The sequence below is a fragment of the Adiantum capillus-veneris genome, chromosome 3 (genome assembly GCF_014529385.1).
Source record: "Adiantum capillus-veneris isolate H3 chromosome 3, ASM1452938v2, whole genome shotgun sequence".
In the NCBI taxonomy this organism is placed as follows: Eukaryota; Viridiplantae; Streptophyta; class Polypodiopsida; order Polypodiales; family Pteridaceae; genus Adiantum; species Adiantum capillus-veneris.
The window spans coordinates 74,459,884-74,478,341 of NC_140933.1; the positions used below are offsets into that span (position 1 = coordinate 74,459,884).

General features: G+C 39.8%; 1 pseudogene; it reads left to right on the forward strand.

Moving 5' to 3' along the window:
- LOC147461118 (uncharacterized) overlaps window positions 1-16,985 on the forward strand; it is a 38,174-nt pseudogene extending 21,189 nt beyond the window's left edge.
- Window positions 16,986-18,458: the final 1,473 nt, after the last annotated feature.

The following is an 18,458-nucleotide window of genomic DNA, read 5'->3' on the forward strand; positions in this document are numbered from 1 at the left end:
CTATGTGGAAGGTATGAGCTATACAAGGCCCCAATCAAAGATGTACCTGTCCCAAATCAAACCGATGGAAATTCTTGCGGCTAGAGATGTTTTCTCCATGCAGAATATGTCCTGCAAAGCTACTTTGTAGTAAAACCTTTCATGACTAAGGTAACCATTTGGCAATGCATTCAGTCAGTTTTGGTTTAGTTTATAAAAGAATTCTCACCATGTGGTCTTTCAATTTTGCAGAGTGCTTTAAAAAACTACACATATGATTATTTACAAAGATACCGGGTAAGTTTAATACAACACCTGCTTACTATGTCTAGCCCGAGAGAGCTTGAAGATAGCGGCTTGGATGACCGCACTATTGATATGACAATACATGACGTGCCACCACGACAAACCCCTGCATCCGATACAGTGGAATCACAACGGGCTGAGGGGGTCATATCAGCAGAAGATGAAAGAGCCGAGGATGAGGAAAGGTCAAATGAGCATATGGAAGGTGCTAGTGTACAACCAGAGGAGACAATGAAAGAGCCAAGTCAGCTAGTGGAGGAGCCAAAAGAGCCTATGGATGAAACCCAAGATGAGGAAAGCAGGCCTATAGATGAGCAAAAGGATATGGATGAGGAAAGCAGGCCTAGGGATGAGCAAACTGATATGGATCAGGAAAGGATGTATGAGGCAAGCCGGTCAACCGAGGGAGAGGAAAAGACCTTGGAGGAAACCTTGAATGAGGCAGAAAGAGCCATGGGGGAGACCCCTGATGAAGATGTGAATGATGACTATGAAGATGTGAATGATGAAGCTAAAGCAGAGGAGAGCAACAACGGCATCAACACTATAGAGACTCAGTATGGACCCTTGCTACCTGTAGATACGGTTGTTCCGGTAATGTCTATTCAAGTATGGAAAAATATTTTCAGCTTCTAACTACTTATATGTACTTGTCAACTTTTACAGAGGTTGATTATCTTGGACGTCAATGGATTGCTGTTGATGCGCGTGCCTCTCGGTGACACAGAACCCTTTAAGGATTTGCAAACGTTTCGGATGGGAACTTTTCGAGTTGTGGTTCGTCCAGGAACCAAGGAATTTATTCAGTTTCTTCTTCCGCGCTTTAGAGTTGCCATATGGTCTTCAATGCAAAGGCAAAACTTGTCGCCACTAGTTACAGTAGTTTGCAGTGTATGCGGCGCTCACACGTCAGATTTTTCCTTTTTGCATGATCAAAGAAAATGTGTTACTATTGAGGGGTGGTAAAAAACCACACTTACCTCTTTTGTACAAACCGTTTAGCCAAATCGGTGTACCCTTTGATGCAACTAATACACTACTGATTGATGATACTCCTGAAAAGGGAGAACTAAATCCGCCGGGAATAACTATCTCACCACCTTCTTTCGAGGGGCATTCCTTCGATTTTTACCTTGAAGACATTCTGATTCCATACTTACAGAAATTGTATCTCAGTCCATTGTTCACGGAGGAGTTTGTACTTTCTAATGAATTAAGATGACTCTTCTATCATGTCTTTGTCTTGTCTAACATTGAGAGAGAGAGAGAGAGAGAGAGAGAGAGAGAGAGAGAGAGAGAGAGAGATTTGACATGGTAAAGAAATGTATTTCAAGCACACTTTTTCACAGGGCACAATTGACAAATGAGCTCAATAAACTTCATGTATTGAAAGTCATTTGTATACACTTGGGTTCACAAGAATATCTGTTACATTGACACTACTTCAACCCGACCATCCAACTCTTTGCACAAAATATCTTTTTTCCTTCGTCGCATCACCTTACGGCCAACTAGGAAAAAGGAAAAATCTGATAGGTCCCTGTCCATTGACTCTTTAATTATGTCATGCCGCAAATGCTGAAGAGTGCATAGCTCCCTTATTGTAACCACCAACAGTAGGCCATGCTCTTCATCAATCACTTCCACATCCACAACAGGATTATCTTCTAAACCTGCAGAAACCTGGTCCATAGGAATGTACTTACCATTGAGCATTTGTGATCGCATATACCAAAATGAGAGTAACAGTGATTGGCTTGCAATCATGTACTTGACAGCTAGAGTATCAAGCGCGACCTCGCACCGTAAACCAATCTCTTCCTTTACATACCATCCTCTGTCAAGAAGTTTGTCACAGGATGACTGCTGAAATGACTTGCACATGAACATAGTTTTCGTAACACGGATGTTGTAGCTATGAAACAACTCTATGAAGAGTGCAACAGGACAAAAGTTTGCAATTCTAACCAGTTTGGTGGGAATGGAGCTACGTAGAGACCTCTGTATATCCTTGTAGAGCTTACTTCGCATTGCCTCCACCATTGTTTCCTCGGGAACTGGCCAGTCCACAGTGTTCCAATCGGTTGGTAGAGGCACTTTCACCAACATGCCATTCTTATTCCCTGAGCTGAGTTGGTAGAACTGGTCATAAAAAAATATTCCCTCATCAGCCAGTCTTTTGCTGCTCCTCCCTGAATACTGTAGAGAACCAATGTGGGTATGAACAACATGGAAGAGGCCTATTATGCACTCCACAGGCTCCCATTTCTCATAAGAAGAGGGATAAACATCTGCAATATATATAAGAAGAGTTAAACTAAGAGTATCAATAAGTAAAAATGAAAAATCTAATGTAATTGAGCTGTGAAGAATGGAGACATTGCTCATAAGAAGCGGGAGAAAAATTGCAAAATATATAAGAAAAGTTATAATGAGAGTATCAGTAAGTTCACATGTCAACAGTACTTACAATTGCAACGTGGTTGATATATATCTGATACATTTCCACCGTTTTCTATCACCTGTGGATGGGTAAACACATGCTGAACAAGAACTTCCTTTACAGATCTTTTGCCGATTTCAACTTTGAAATCCAACACTCTGGCCTTCCATGCTGAGCGGTAAACGTTGATACCACTAGACCTCTTGGGTCTTCTTGGTTGCATGAGGACCCATGAACGTTTGTTTATCCTTTGTCCAACCCATTGGTTCTCTGCACTCATTGAAGTTGATATTGTAATTGAGGATATGCTACTACTTGGCCTTCTAGGCAAAGTGCAGCTATTGGTTGTTGGTGTGAGAGACAGTAAACACCTGGAGCTTCTTGGGCAAGAAGAAGTGGAAGCCATAGCTCTCAGAGAAAATCTTTAGTGGAGGGAGATTCACTTTGAAAGCATTCTAATGGAGGGAAAGTGTTTTAGAATTCCAATATCTTGTGCGGGCTTAATGGCCACCCTCCAGTACGTTAATGACCATAAGAGAATATCAGAAGTGGGACCACATGCAAGCACCTAAAAGCTCGGTAAAAGGAAGGAAATTACAATGCTACAATCCTAGATTCGTGAAAGTTTTATGCTATTTTCCTATTTTTTGAGTCTTTCCACGTACTTTCCTACGTAACGTAGCCTTCGTGCTCATTGGACGCGCTCTATTTTTCTCTCTCTTCATATGGCCCTCCAAATGACCTCTGAAATTTCCTAATGCTTGTCGAGCGGTATGGGATAGGTGTTTATAAATAATGTATATACCGATCGGACATAACAGCGCCAGTAGAGATTCTTGAGTGAACCTTATCCAAGGGTTGTTGGTTTAAAATTGTACGACTTCTTGTTTGACTATTGTTTGGAATACTGCTTGAAGGGCTGTTTTAACGAACGAGTATCATAAATAAAGTAAAGGAACATGTATGTTTAAACAGTGTGGTAATAATTAGATAACAAAAGAAGGGTGAGTGTGGTGTGGAAAGTGGGAGAATGATACCCCGACGGTATCATTCTATGGACGGGTGGACCCGATGAGTCGGGTAACTTTCCAACGCTAGAAATTGTTTTTTTTAAGTCATAAATCTTAAAAGAGACAAACCTTGGCGGCTGTGCTTCTGAAACATGGGGAAAAAAGCGCACAGGTTGGTCACTCTAAGATTTATACTTTTAGGTATAATTGAGTAAAGATAGGTTTATGGTGGTCACGCTCTGCCATAGCGAGATATGACCAATCCTTCAGTAACGGTTCATGCCCATGGCTACGTAGTAGCTAAGGCAATGTCCGTTGGTTTTTCTTTTTCAGGATTGGAGACCTATCAAAGGTACTCCGCTCCTCTCAAAAATGGGCAGGGACCTCACAAGTTAGATCATTACATGGTAGTTGGCAAGCACTACAAGTTGGGACGCAGGAATGGGTTTTTTTGAAGACTTTAAGGGGACCTTGGAAAATTAAGAAGCTGAATTGATGTGGGGATGCCACTTGGCTTCTCGTAATCCCATATGTGCAGGGAGGGCTTGCGCGCTAATGGTATAAAGGCTCGGGCGTGGAAGCCCTTAGTATCGTGGGAAGGCATGGTGGGAGCTTCGTGCTCTACCAGTGGCGCGAACAACAATTTTGGGCGGCTCTGAGTGAGCACTGGTGTTGACGGCTGGAGGTGGCGGTGACTGCAGGTGATGATGTGGCCGCTCGAGGGGGCCCATTCCCACGGCCTTGAAGGCCCTCTTTTGGAGATAAGGGGGGAAGGGAAATAGCAATATCGCTACTGCCCCCCCTCCCCAATGCATAAATAAGAAGCCATTCTCACAACCCTTGGACAACCAACAGGAAAGAGAAGGAACTCAAGAACTTTAAGGGGCTTAGACCGCCACAAAGAGCCGAGGTCAAATAAGAGACAAGGAGCATATCCAAGAGGTATCCAAAATTGCTAATACAAGGTTGGCAAATTGAGCGGACAAAGCATAGAGCCACCATGCAGATACCAAACACCAAGAAAGTGCCAAGTGGTGGCCATGCAAGGAAATTTCTAAAGGAAGCTCCAGTTAATTGTACGAGCTAGATAGCTCTTGTTTTTTTTTCCTTTTTAGCCTTAGCCAAGCCTTATAAAAGGGAATAGGAGTGATTCTTTAAGGGATTTTTTGCTAGAGAGAGTGATTGGAGTTTTGAAAGCTTGTGTATTGTAAGCTTGCCATTGGAGCTGCATACTTGACTGTACTATCTCCCTATGCAATAATACTGAACCTTTGCCCCCTACTTCTTGTGTTGCTTCCCCCCACCCCCCCTCCTTTTCTCTTGTTGTTTGTGTACTTGTCGGTGTTTGTAGAGGGTTTGCCTGCAACTTCTGAAGGGCGTCACCAAGAGGGCAGAATTGGGGTGTCTTGTGAGCCTAGAAGGGTGAGTCGAGCAGTGTGGGGTTTGTGTTGTAAGGCGTCTTTCTTTCAAGGTGGGAGGCGGTTTTTTTGTATGCTAAAGTGGAATTGTTAGTGCAAAATAGCCAATTTGAAGGTGTTATTAGAGAGGTTAGGGGTGTCGCCAAGTCCTTGGGCTATAGAGAGGCAAACATTTTGTGTGCTGGGTGTGTTCCCTATTCCCCCTCTCCACTGTGTTGGGCCAACAACCTCCATATCCACGACATAATGCAGTGCCTATAAAGTACATGCATCTAGAGAGAGTCATAGATGAACAAGCACTAGTACTTGCTACACCCTATGCTGATCCTAGTCCATCTACAGTAATGGTAGAAGGAGATCGATATAATTCACATCAACCACCAATGGAAGAACCTGTGACTTATACTCCACCAGATCTTGCATCAATGTATTGTATGGCTAATCAAGGTGTTAGACCTCCTATGACAAGACCCATGATTAAGCCAAGAACTAGAAATTGTCATAACTGTGGTGCAGAGGATCACTAGAAGAATGAATGCCCATAGCTTAACAAAAACCTCAAGCCAGTTGAAGCTTATTGTATACAATGTTGCAAAAAGGGAGGACACTTCCAATTTACGAGCCAATTAATGCAGCCTTAGAAGCTTACCAAGCGGTACTTAAAGCAGGCCAAAACAGGGAAAACAAATGGAAAAAGTATCCTTCTCTAGGCATGGAAGAAGCTAAGATTGAAGCTTATCAAAATTTGGTAAGAATCACACAAGATATGCTGGAAAAACAAAAACCCAAGCTCAAAAATATAGCAAAACCTGAGGAGCTTGTGGTAAGAACCAATAAAGAAAAATCCGAAGTGGTGGTAGAACCCCACCTTGAAACAAAAGAGCCAAAACTTACAGTGCGGGATAGTGAAGATTCCTTAGACAAAATTCCATTCGTAGAAGAAGACTTTCTAGACACTTATGGAAAAAAGTTAGAGAGATTAATGATGGAAGCTTAACTCTGAAGTCAGATCCTATAGAGGAAGTTTGGTTAGATAATCTACCTCCTGATATGGACATGGATGTAAGATCCTTGTATGGGGATTGTGGATCTGAAGCTTTAGGAATGTCTAAACCATTGACGTTGAAAACATTACCCTCTTACTTGGGAGATAACGAAGATGAATCCATAGTGTGTAAAACCACTCAAGTAAAAAGAGTGGAACACACCCTAGAAGTAGACAACATCCATTCAATCATGTCTACACCCATTTAATGCACTCTTACTTTAGGAGAATTGTTGAAAATCGGGCCATATTTATGGAATGATCTACAAAAAACTTTAGAGAAGGTGGGAATAACGGGGCTAATCGCAAAAAAATTGGAAAAAATGAAACACGAAATGGATAACAAAGAGATTCGATCTATTCCAATGAACAAAGTCGGAGAATACTACGAAGGGGAAGAAGGAAACACAACCCTTCCAGTGAGGTATAATGATATAGAAACCATGGAAATACTGGATAGTGGGACAAACTCGAATGAAATTGCAATTGGCTGATGGATACATCAAAAGACCCTTAGGACCGCTTGAAAAAGTGATAGTTAATTCTTGTGGGATTAAATATCAACACACTTTTGCCATAGTAGACTTTATAAAGAAACTCAATTACAAAATCATATTGGGAAGACTTTTCATGCGACAAGTACAACTCATCCAAGATTGGGAAAACAATTATCTGTACTTTAAGCAAGTGGGATCAATAACAAGGGTTAATCTAAAAGATCACACTTATAGAGATGTCATGAAAACTCCCATACAAAAGTTTGATTCAGTCTCTTTGGCTGAAACTAAGCTTCCATCTTCGTTGAACAAAGACACTCCTATTTGGATGTGTGGAGCTTCAAAAAACGGGAGCTTAAAAAGAGAAGAATGTATCTTAGAAAGAGATTGCACAGACAAAAGCCTATATACCTGAACCCTTTCCAGAGTATTTGTTTGAGCCATTTGAATGGACTCAAATTTTAGCAATAATGGATGTATGTGTAAATACTTCTATGCCTACTCAATTTTGTAATGAGGACGGCTATGAACTAATTCCCATACAAATGATATCAACCCTCCACATTGAGACAAAATTCTCGGATCCAAGGACTTTATGAAAGCTCAAAAAGTCTTTTCAGAACTCTACTATGATGCAACAGATAAGCTAGAAGAACACTCACCTACCTCAGATGATTCGGGAAAAAGAACATGTGAGAGCTAAGCTACTCATGAAAGGAGGGGAGGAATTTTTTTTTGACTTTACAAACCAAAAACCAAGAAGACAAAAATAGCATAGACAAAAAAGAGAAACCAAAAAAGTGAAAGCTAGACCTATGCCATGTGTCCAGTAGAACACAATTCCTGATGCAGACATATGCACATGATTGTGTCAAGGACAAAGTCACTCTGGTAGATATCCTTTAAACAAAGAACATGAAATGAAAAAAACATCAAGAAAAACAAGAAAGAAAACTCAAGAAAATCCTAAAAACCAGGACAAGGGTTCAACCATGACACGAGTTGAGCGGGAAAAGAAGTATCAAGAGTTGAAAAAAACTCTAAAGAAGATATGTACAACCGAAATGGAAACCACAGAAGGAGATGGTACAGATGTAATGAGCGTTCCATCCCATTACAAGGAATATACTCTCCAAGATCAAAAAATTATAGTCGAACAACCTGTCAGGGAACTACAAAAACAGGGTGAGTCCTATGAAGGACCTGAAAACGCAAAAGCAGATAGATCTGGCCAAACTAGGAGAAGAGCTTAGACCTGTCTACATTGCAAATGACCTGATAGAAGTAGAAGAAGAGCTTTTGTAAATCTTACTAAAAGAATATCGAGATATCTTTGCTTGGTCTTATAAGGATCTCAAGGGTGTAGATCCAGAAATCTATCAACATACCATACCCATGAGAGATGATGTGAAACCAAGTAGACAAAGACCATACACATATAATGAGACATTGCCAAAAAGATCAAAGAAGAGATTGAAAAACTAAAGGAAGCCAAATTCATTTATGAAATTGAACACACAGATTGGGTGTTTCCAATTGTGGTAGTACTCAAGAAAAATGTAAAACTACGGGTGTGTGTCAACCTCAAGAAAGTGAATGTAGCTACCATTAGAGACAACTTTCCTCTTCCTATCACTGAGCATGTTCTAGAATGAGTTGCGGGTAAAGAAGCTTACAGATTTTTAGATGGCTTTTCAAGATACAATCAACCTTTGGTTGATCTAAAAGATCAGCATAAAACTGCCTTTGCAATGAAATGGGGTATTTTTGCCTATCGGGTTCTGCCTTTTTGGTTAACTAATGCTCCTACCACCTTTCAATGATTGGTGAGCCATGATTTTAAAGAATACCTCAGGAAATTCTTAGAAGTATATATGGATGATCTTGCATACATTCATCAATCCAGGCTAATCATTTTGAACACCCAAAAAGGTATTTGAAAAATGTAGACTTTATAGGATTTTCTTAAATCCTGAAAAGTGCACATTTATGGGTAGACAAGGAAAAATTCTTGGACATATAGTATCTAAAAATGGCATAGCTACTGATATGGATAAAATTCAAGTTATCGCTGATTTGCCTAGACCCACAATAGTCAAGGGGATTCAAGCCTTCATGGGACATTGTGGATATTACAGATGGTTCATTTGCATGTACGCTATAATTGCAAAACCCATGTATAGCTTGATTACACACTTTGAATGGACTGATGAGTATGAAGGATCCTTCATGAAGCGTAATCAAGCTCTCACTTCAGATCCAATATTGAAAGCACCAGATTGGAACAAGATATTCCACATACATGTAGATGCTTTAGCTCCAATATTGAAAGCACCAGATTGGAACAAGATATTCCACATACATGTAGATGCTTCAGCTCCAATATTGAAAGCACCAGATTGGAACAAGATATTCCACATACATGCAGATGCTTCCAATTTTTCCATCGGATGTATACTAGCTCAACCAGGAGACGAGAGGCTAGTATACATCATGTTCCTTATGCTAGCCGCCAGCTGAACATGGAGGAAAATAATTATACCACCACCAAAAGGGAAGGATTAGGAATGGTCTATGCCGTAAAAAAAGTATAGACATTACCTATTGACAAAATAAATTGTGTTCTTTGTGGACCACTAAGTCTTATTGTACTTGTTCAACAAGCCATGCAACACAATAAGAATATTGAGATGGTTCATCATTCTTTTGGAATGTGATTTCACTGTAAATGTGAAAAAGGGCACCACTCATCAAAGAGCATATCATTTGTCAAGGATTGTTTCAAGAGAACCACCTAAGGGTGTAGACGATGATCTACCAGATGCATATCTGTTCTCCGTGAAAATGATACCTCGATGGTCGAAAACATAGTATCATTGATGACCATAGCTCAAGTGGATTCCATATACCACTTTCTATTACAATTGGATTAATTGAGCAATTGGCTATGTATCAATTACTAGCAGGAAAGTTGTACAAAAGAAATCTAGATGGGATATTGTTGTTGTGCATTAATCTTAAGGAGAAATCCCAATACCTAAGTCAAGCACATATTACCATAGTAGGACTTCACTTTTTGGAAGATCAAACTATGCGACGGATTTTAAGACTTGGAGTGTTTTGGCCAACTATGAGGAGTGATGTTCATTCTTTTGTAAAATATTGTCCTCAATGTCAGAAACAGACACCCATACCTCATGTAACATTGTTCCAAATGTCACTTGCTCCTAAGTGGAGTAGCTGTCTAGTTACTTACTTATCAAACCGAACATTTCTTGAGGATATGATTAAACGCCATCAAAGAGCAATTGAAACAGAAGCAAGAGACTATGCTCTTATTGGAAACCAATTGTATTAGAGAGGGAAGGATCAACATTTGTGTCTTTGTGCAAATGAAGAAGAATATATTGCCATTATAGAACAACCACATGCTGGATTAGCAGGAGATCACTTTTCTAGTGAAGCTAGTGCAAGAGCAATCTTAATGGCAGGCATATGGTGGCCAACACTTTTTGCAGATGCCAAAGAATATGTTCAAAGGTGTGATTCTTGTCAACGAGCAAAAATGCCAACCCGTGTAGATAGCATGTCCTTAAGACCAATGATGGGGGCTAGAGATTTTGCAAAATGGGGTATAGATTTTGTTGGGCCAATACAGCCACATGCTTATAGAACCCGAGCTCAATATATCATTGTAGCTACGGACTATTTGACCAAGTGGTCCGAAGCTAAAGCAACTCAAAAGAATGCTGCAAAAACCACTACCTCATTTTTATATGAGTATGTGTTCACAAGATATGGACTGCCAATAGAAATAGTCAGTGATAGGAGAACTCATTTCCTCAATGAGCTTATTGAGTATCTGTTTAATGAGTTTATGGTCATCCATAACAAATCAGCTCCCTATCACCCACAAACAAACAGACAAGTTGAGCATACAAATAAAATTCTTAGCTCGGTATTGACTAAAGTGTTTAGTTTAGGAAGTACAGACTGGGAAATGAATCTCCAAGATGCTCTATGGGCTTATCAAGTTTCATTCAAAACAACAACTTTAAATGCTACACCCTTTAACCTTGTTTATGGTCTTGACGCCACATTGCCACTAGAATTTCTATTTTGGACACTAAGGGTAGATAAGAATCTTAAGTGGACTGGACATGGATTTTCATAAAGACTTGAAGATTTAGAAAAGCTAGATGAGCAAAGGCTAACTGTTGTAGCTCGCATCTATGCACAAAAGTGGAAACAAAAACAGTTTTTTGATTCCCATATGATTACAAAAATCTTCAAAAAAGGGGACTTAGTTTTAGTCTATTCCCTAAAGCAACACATTCCCAATTTTAAGAAAAAGGGAAACGGACCGTTTATCATTGAAGATGTATCTCCAAGTGGAGTAGTTAAGTTGTCCACCCTAGATGGTGAGCCAATGGCGAATTGGATTAGTGGATGTCGTTTAAAGAAGTACAATTTACCACTAACCGATGAATTGCTAGAAAGAATGCATGCAATTCAACAAAGAAAGATAAAACGATAGCAGGTTATTGATGAAGCCCAAGAGGAAGCTCGTCTTTGAGTACTCAAAAGGAAAGCTGCTGTCAAGAATCACCAAATACCTATTCCCATCAACACTCTGAAAACAGATGACCGACAATAGGAATTGCCAAAATATGTCATGTCAACAGATGATGAATGGTTAGATGGAATAGACCTTCGCATCAAACTACAACTCAACAATCATAGCATAAATGCATTGGTCTATACAGGAGCTCATGTAAATGCAGTCAGTTATTTCATATACAAGAAAGCAACAAATCAGTCTTTGACATCAGGAATAGGGACTATCAAAGGATGTAACAAGAACCAACTGGGAGTAGTCAACTTGAATGTGATAGTGCATGGATGTTGATGTCCTCATCAATTTGTATGCTTACGAGATGAACACATGAATGAGACAATGATTCTTGGAATCTCATGGATGCGGACGTACAAGGAGGTAACAGATTGGGATACCAATCAGCTCAGCTATCACCTAAAGATTGACAACTCGTTGTTCTAATTGCACCAAGCAAAGAGGAATGGAAAGTAGGTTACCAGCAGAGAAAACCATGAAACAATCAATCTTCTCCATCATATCAACAAGTAAATGCTACAAGTAGCCTGGAAGGAGTCAGGAAAATTTGGGTACCAAAAGCACAGCTTAAGGATAAGAAGATTCAAATCTCGATGCCCAAAACATCATCGACAATACCAAAGACGGTCCAAGGTTCAAAACATAGAGACAAGCATCTCCGAGCAAGGAACCTAACATGAAATGGATCTGGAAGAAAAAGGAGAACTTGTCTTCTCCGCAAACTATAAGTCTCATAAAACTCAACCACACCATTTTGACCAAGACAAACCAAGATATCAATGGCGGCTAAAAGCTCGACAATAGCCACTAGTGATACCAAAAGCTCTAGAAATCAGCGTGCTAACGCATCTTGATGGTACAATCAAGCAAAGAGCACACAAGCTACAAGAATTTCTCTTTGGAAGACAGCATCAGAAAACCTCCACATCAGAAACCCTTGAGTTAATTACACAAGACCCAACTCTTGTACAACATAATGGTTTGAACTACATTGATCTTCAAAGAATGTTAGATCCAACCAAGGCTATGCATAGACACGACTATTCAACCCATGCAAACAGTCATCCCGGAGTACGCCATCTAGAAGGGGTGGAAGGGCACTAAGTAATTAAGGGCAATGTTTGAAGAGAGAGGAAATTTTTTTATGTTAACGTGTGAGTTTTTATAAATTAGATTATAATGCCCTTATAAATCAAAAACAGGGAAAATTTAACTAATAGTATCTCCCCGACGAGTGTAAATACTGTATATACTATCAAAAAATAGTCCTTTTTGGTTATTTTTCATCATTTCTCTTGATATTGAGACTTAAAAATGGAGAAATCCAACAAAAGACAATAAAGCTGTGTTTTCACTAGATTTTTTTCATTACTAGATTTTCTCTTTGCTTTTTTAGCATATTTTGTTATTTTCTTTGTTTTTTCAATAAACAGGTCAAAATTAATAATAAATAGCAAATGAGCTCAGATGGAAAAACTAAAGACATGATGATGATCAAAAGAACAAGACGCAGAGACACAAAAAAATTTCAATCAAATTGGTAGACGGAATCGAAAAGCCTAAATTGGGCGGCCAGGCCTACTTTGGCAAAATTCTTGCAGAATGAGCTAGAGGAATCCGATTGGGGAAATTTTTGACTCTAACATACTCGGATTTCACGGCCTAGTAGGACTAACAAGGAAATTTGTGGAAAATGGTTCGGAAAGTCCGAGTATAGATACCCAAGGTAGGCTAAAATCACCTCATTTCCACTTGTTGCCTTTGGAGAGAGAGCTTTTCGACCTTCTTGCGCATTTTTTGGAGTCTACAGTCGCCTATTTACAGCACCGTCCCACACGAGACATGAAGGGTAAGCTCTATACTTATCAACGATCCAGTATGTACGGCCAATAACTAGTCTAAAACCTTGGAAAAAAACCTAGAATTCGAGCAGTGCACGAATATCTACGACCAAAAATTGACCATAGTGTCCTGTCAGCTCAATCAAATTAGACATACTTGAAATGTAGCATGCCCCTAGATGATAGAATACTTATATATGAACAATTGACCATTCAACAAGGGTTGAGGGGGGTCCCAAATAGAAAAGATAGGTTTTAGACAGATGCTAGAATTGGATTTTGACTCCAAGACAGCTTATATACGAGGCATATATATAATGTATATGGTTGGTTTATAAAATCAATCAAGACAAATCCTCGTAAAGCAGAAAACAACTCGAAGGCTAGAAAGCATCAAATTTGACATACGAGGTCAAATTGACTCCAAATGGGCCAAAATTGGATGAGTTGATTTAGGACTATGTAGCAGACAAGTCCATAGCCTCAAAAGTGACTAACCAACTTTACAGGCCAAGTAGTCACAAAAAATGGTGATTTTAGAGTCAACAAAGCACGAAGTGATGCTGGCAACACAAAACTTTACCAAATTAATTTAGGACTTGTTTTAGGTGTATAGAATATGTTTAGGTCAAAATTTTCAAGTTTTGCAAGAAAAAGTTGACTGCTATAAATAAGCATGATTATTTACTTTTGTCATATTTTGGCTTGAAAATGATATCATCACTTCACCTATCACTTGTACACACCTATTATATGCCCCATTTCAAGTATGAGCCAAATTGATCAATGATAGATAACTTGGAAAATTGTCAAAAAACGTAAAGAAGTCTTTCAAACCAATTTCTGAGTTATCTGCTGTCACATTTTTTGATCCAAATCACCTCAATATCATACACACATTCTACATCATGCCTAGAACCATGTTGCTTCAAAAAATGTCTATTTTGATGAAAAAGTTAATAATCGCGATTATTTACTTTTTTGCCAAGATAGGGGGAAATTGCAACATTGACCTTAGCACATGATCTCCCAAGCCCACTGACCAAGTTTGAACAAATTTGGAGCTCAAAATCTACTATTTTAGAGATGGAAAACCTAAATCTGGCACCATTCTCACCCTGTGCACTCAAATGAGCCCACACTTCACTCAGAGTATCTATTATGATATATACTTCAAGCCTATAATGCCAAAATTGTAAAAATTCCTTACCTGTAAATAATCACGATAATTTACTTTTGTGCAAATTTGGCTTCAACTTCAAGAATTTGATCTTTACATGTTTTTATGCGTCCATGCATGTTCAAAAATTGATTTGAAGCAAATTGGACTCAATTTGCTAGCAATTCAAACTGAAGGACGTTTCAAGCAGAATCTGCCACATTTGCTAACTTTGACACTCTATTCACTTATAATAGGAGCCATGCAAGCTGCAAAAAAGGCCAAGAAGAGGGTCTCTCAAAAGGAGAAGCTGCAAGAGCGGCCACCATACCAACTGGACCCCAATTCAATAAAGACAGCCAAAGCAACCTATTTGTCGAAAGAAAAACTTGAGAAGAACAACACAATGGTTTTCACAGGCAGATTCAAAAGTGAAGAAGGATATCAAGTAGAACTACAAATTTTCCCAAAAGACATCTACGATGTCGCAGCAAAGCTTGAAATAAAAGAAGCTAACAGAAGGCTTGGACTTAGAGAATTCTATGACCAAGAGCCAGTTTGTGTAGACTTTTAGAAAGCTTATGAGCTCCTGTCCACAATCAAGGAAGATGGAACAGCCTAGATTACTAACAGCAAGGATGTACTAATTACTAAAGAAATAGTGGTGGCTGAAGCTCTCAAGTTGCCGACAGAAGGGATGACCATGAGGAATAGAGACAAAAAGGCAGCAGGTACCTTCACCAAGGAAACCATTGCGGCAACCTTTGCTGATCTCATTCAAAATAAAGTGGAAGCACCAGCAAGATTATATCATCAACACTTTCACTTTATAGCAAAGAGACTGCCAAGGTACACAACACCCAATCATGCACTTGCGACTACATTTACACAAGAGCTAAAATCGACAACCAGGCAACCCATCAATCACGCACAGTATGTGCTATCCACACTAAAGGGTACAAAGAAAGAGGGCAAGATAACCTATTTGGGAGCACCTAAAGTACTCACAAGAAAAGAATACCATGCTATCGGCATGGCAGACAATTTGCCACCTACCCCAGATCAGAGCATCTGGATTGTGTCTGCACAGCCATCTCCTCGAGCCACAAGGTCCACAAAACGAGTTTACAAATTTGATGAAGAATCTTCAGAGAGCTCTCATGAAGCACATAGTAGTGAAAGATCAAACAATGCCAATTAGGCAAAATTTGGACTCACAAAGGGGCCCTTTAAGGAGTTTGATTTTATCTCTCTCTACCAAAACGGGCGCATCGATAAATTTTTGCAAACAAACTCCAAAGTTGGTGGAGGTTTGACAGTTAGAATGTCCTCTTCAAGCTCTATCTACTGATATATAGCACGCCATGAGATTCCTCGTACTTTAAAAGATTCTTTTTTTATTCACCTATGATGTGACAACTCTGTCGGAATCTAAGTGAATCAAAAAAAGAATCTTCTAAAATATGAGGAATCTCATGGCGTGCTATATATCAGTAGATAGATCTTGAAGAGGACATTCTAACTGTCAAACCTCTGCCAACTTTGGAGTTTGTTTGCAAAAATTTATCCATGCGCCCGTTTTGGTAGAGAGAGGTAAAGTCAAACTCCTTAAATGGTCCCTTTGTGAGTCCAAATTTTGCCTAATTTGAAGAGAAGAGAGTGATACATGAGGAGATGAAGAAGAAGGCAGTGGCCGCACATCAAGAAGAGCCTCAATAGAAAAAGGCAAGGATTGAATGAGAAAAAGAAACCTATGAAAGAAGCCGCCAAGCTGCAGGCGAGGACCTTAGAAAGTGGGTACCAAAAGAGCTAAAAGGATCGAGAACAAAAAACCCTGCACGAAAAGAAGAAGAAGATCCAAAGGATTTTTTGTAAATAATGTACCAGGAAGCGGAAGCATTGAAGCTAAAAGAAGCCCAAGAAGATGAGAGAAAAGCTAGAGAAGATACGTTCGAGCAAGAAAAACAAGCTGAGGTGACACAACAAGGTGAGACCCAGCACAAACAAAGTGAGATGTCTCCTAGATCGTCATCACCTGCTATACAGAACAACACAACCACCCCATGCCAAGCCCTTCACCATCACCAACAGTTAGACCCATTGAAGAAGAACAAAACAAGGAAAAAGAGCCTGGACCGCAAGAACCAGTAAAATAAACACAACAGGTAGCAACTACTTATGAGCAAGCTAAAGCAAAAGAACTAGAACCGCAAAGAGAAGCAAGTCATGAACCAGAGGAAGCAACAAGATTTGAGCAAATAAAGGCACAAGAATCACATACCACACCATCTACCACCACCCAACAGGAAACGGCCAAGGCATCCATGAGGCCTCAAGAAGACAAAACGGTAGAGACAAAAGCACAGCCTCAAGGGGAAGAACAAACCCGGACGCTACCACAAATAGCCACCACAGCCTCAACAAAAGAATCACAAGAGACTGTTGAAACCTTTAGGCAGCTGACAAGAACTGAAGACTGGCATACCAACAATGAGTTAATTCTCCAAGTTAATGAATATGCAAAGAAGATGCAGGAGATGACAAAAAAAATGCGATCAACAGTACTTAACCGCAGTGCTAAGGCTAAAGAGTTGGAAATGGTGATAGACGCTCTTCAAAGAGAGCTAGAGGAAATATTAAATTTCATTCATTGATCTATAGAAACAATTCCAAGAAGTGAGAGCTAAAGATGAAAAACACCGGCTAGCCAGAGAAAAACAGCGGAAATGGAAGATCTAGGCGAACTTCTCATGAAGTTAACAGATGCCTGCAGGACCAAAGATGAACACCTAACAAAAGTTACCAACAAACTCTTAGCTACAACTCTGTCAGTTCAAAATATCCAAGTGCACCTAGATGTAGCAAACGCTTCAATAGTATACTCAAAGCATAGGATCAACGATCAAGCAACCTTCTTGCGATAAGAGAAAATCCCGTAGTTGCCTCGATCAAAGGTACAGATGAAGTGTATAAAGCATTGGAGAAAAAGAATAAAGATCTCGAGCTAGAGCTAAAGCTACAGTAGTCACAACGTAGAGACCTCGCATTAATGTGGTTACAAAGAGAAGAAGAACTGCTCAAGGAGATAGCAGAGCTGAAGAGGTTTAACCAATTATTGCGAGATGGACAACAAGAGACACATGAAGAAGCGGGTACATCAGAACGACCCCACATTGATATTCCCTCATTCTCATTCGCTGAGATGGAAACACAGTCGGCATAAGGTCTTGGGGGAGAATAAGAGTTTTAAGTACCATTAACAGATGCCGATCAAGAGCCAATGGTGCAGCTGTCAAAAGCTAAAGAAGATTCGCTTAAGGAGAAGGTTTCTCAAGAGATGGATGAGCAGTGGAAGGTAGTGATGGACTGGGAGTTGAGAATTCTTCATTCTGTTAATGTTACTCAACTCACTCCCAACCAAATCAATGCACAATGTCATCAGAAATCACTGCCATACCCCTTGAGCAAGGTTGAGCTACTACAGGTCAAGGAACTACTATATAAAGACATGCAAGTAGAAGGTGCAGATGAAGATCTAACTATACAAGAATCCTAAATACTTGATTCTGTTCATAAGAGCACCTGCGACACTTCAAAGAGACACAAATTTTTGTCATGTACCAAGAGTAAGGACGTGGCAAGCACACGAGGCAATGACAAAAACGCGGCCTACATGGCTAAATTATCCAACATTGCTAGCTCTAGAGAAGGGGACTCCGACAAAGGAATATATGGTTAAAACCCTAATGGGCACCATGTAATTCTTCAAAAGTCTCCTTGATCTTTCATGTGCTATGCTATACAAAATTTGTTGAATGCTACTCACATGCATTGATGTCTTACATGAGCCAGAGCAAGTAGGAGCACCATGGATGTCCTTGGGCCTTGAGGGCAATAAAGGTTTATGCTAGGACCTTAGTGGACAACCTTCTGAAGAAGTCCTCTATGGCTTCTACGTTTGTTGCATGTTCTTGCTATCTCATAACATGTTGGTGTTTGAGAAAGCGTTCTACATAGGGTTTTTCACTTGGTGAACGAAGATTTTTGGGCCAGTGATCAGTAACCTAACTTCCAGATTCATAGGCTACTCCGTCGTCGAGCTAAAGAACAGAGTCACTATGCAATTT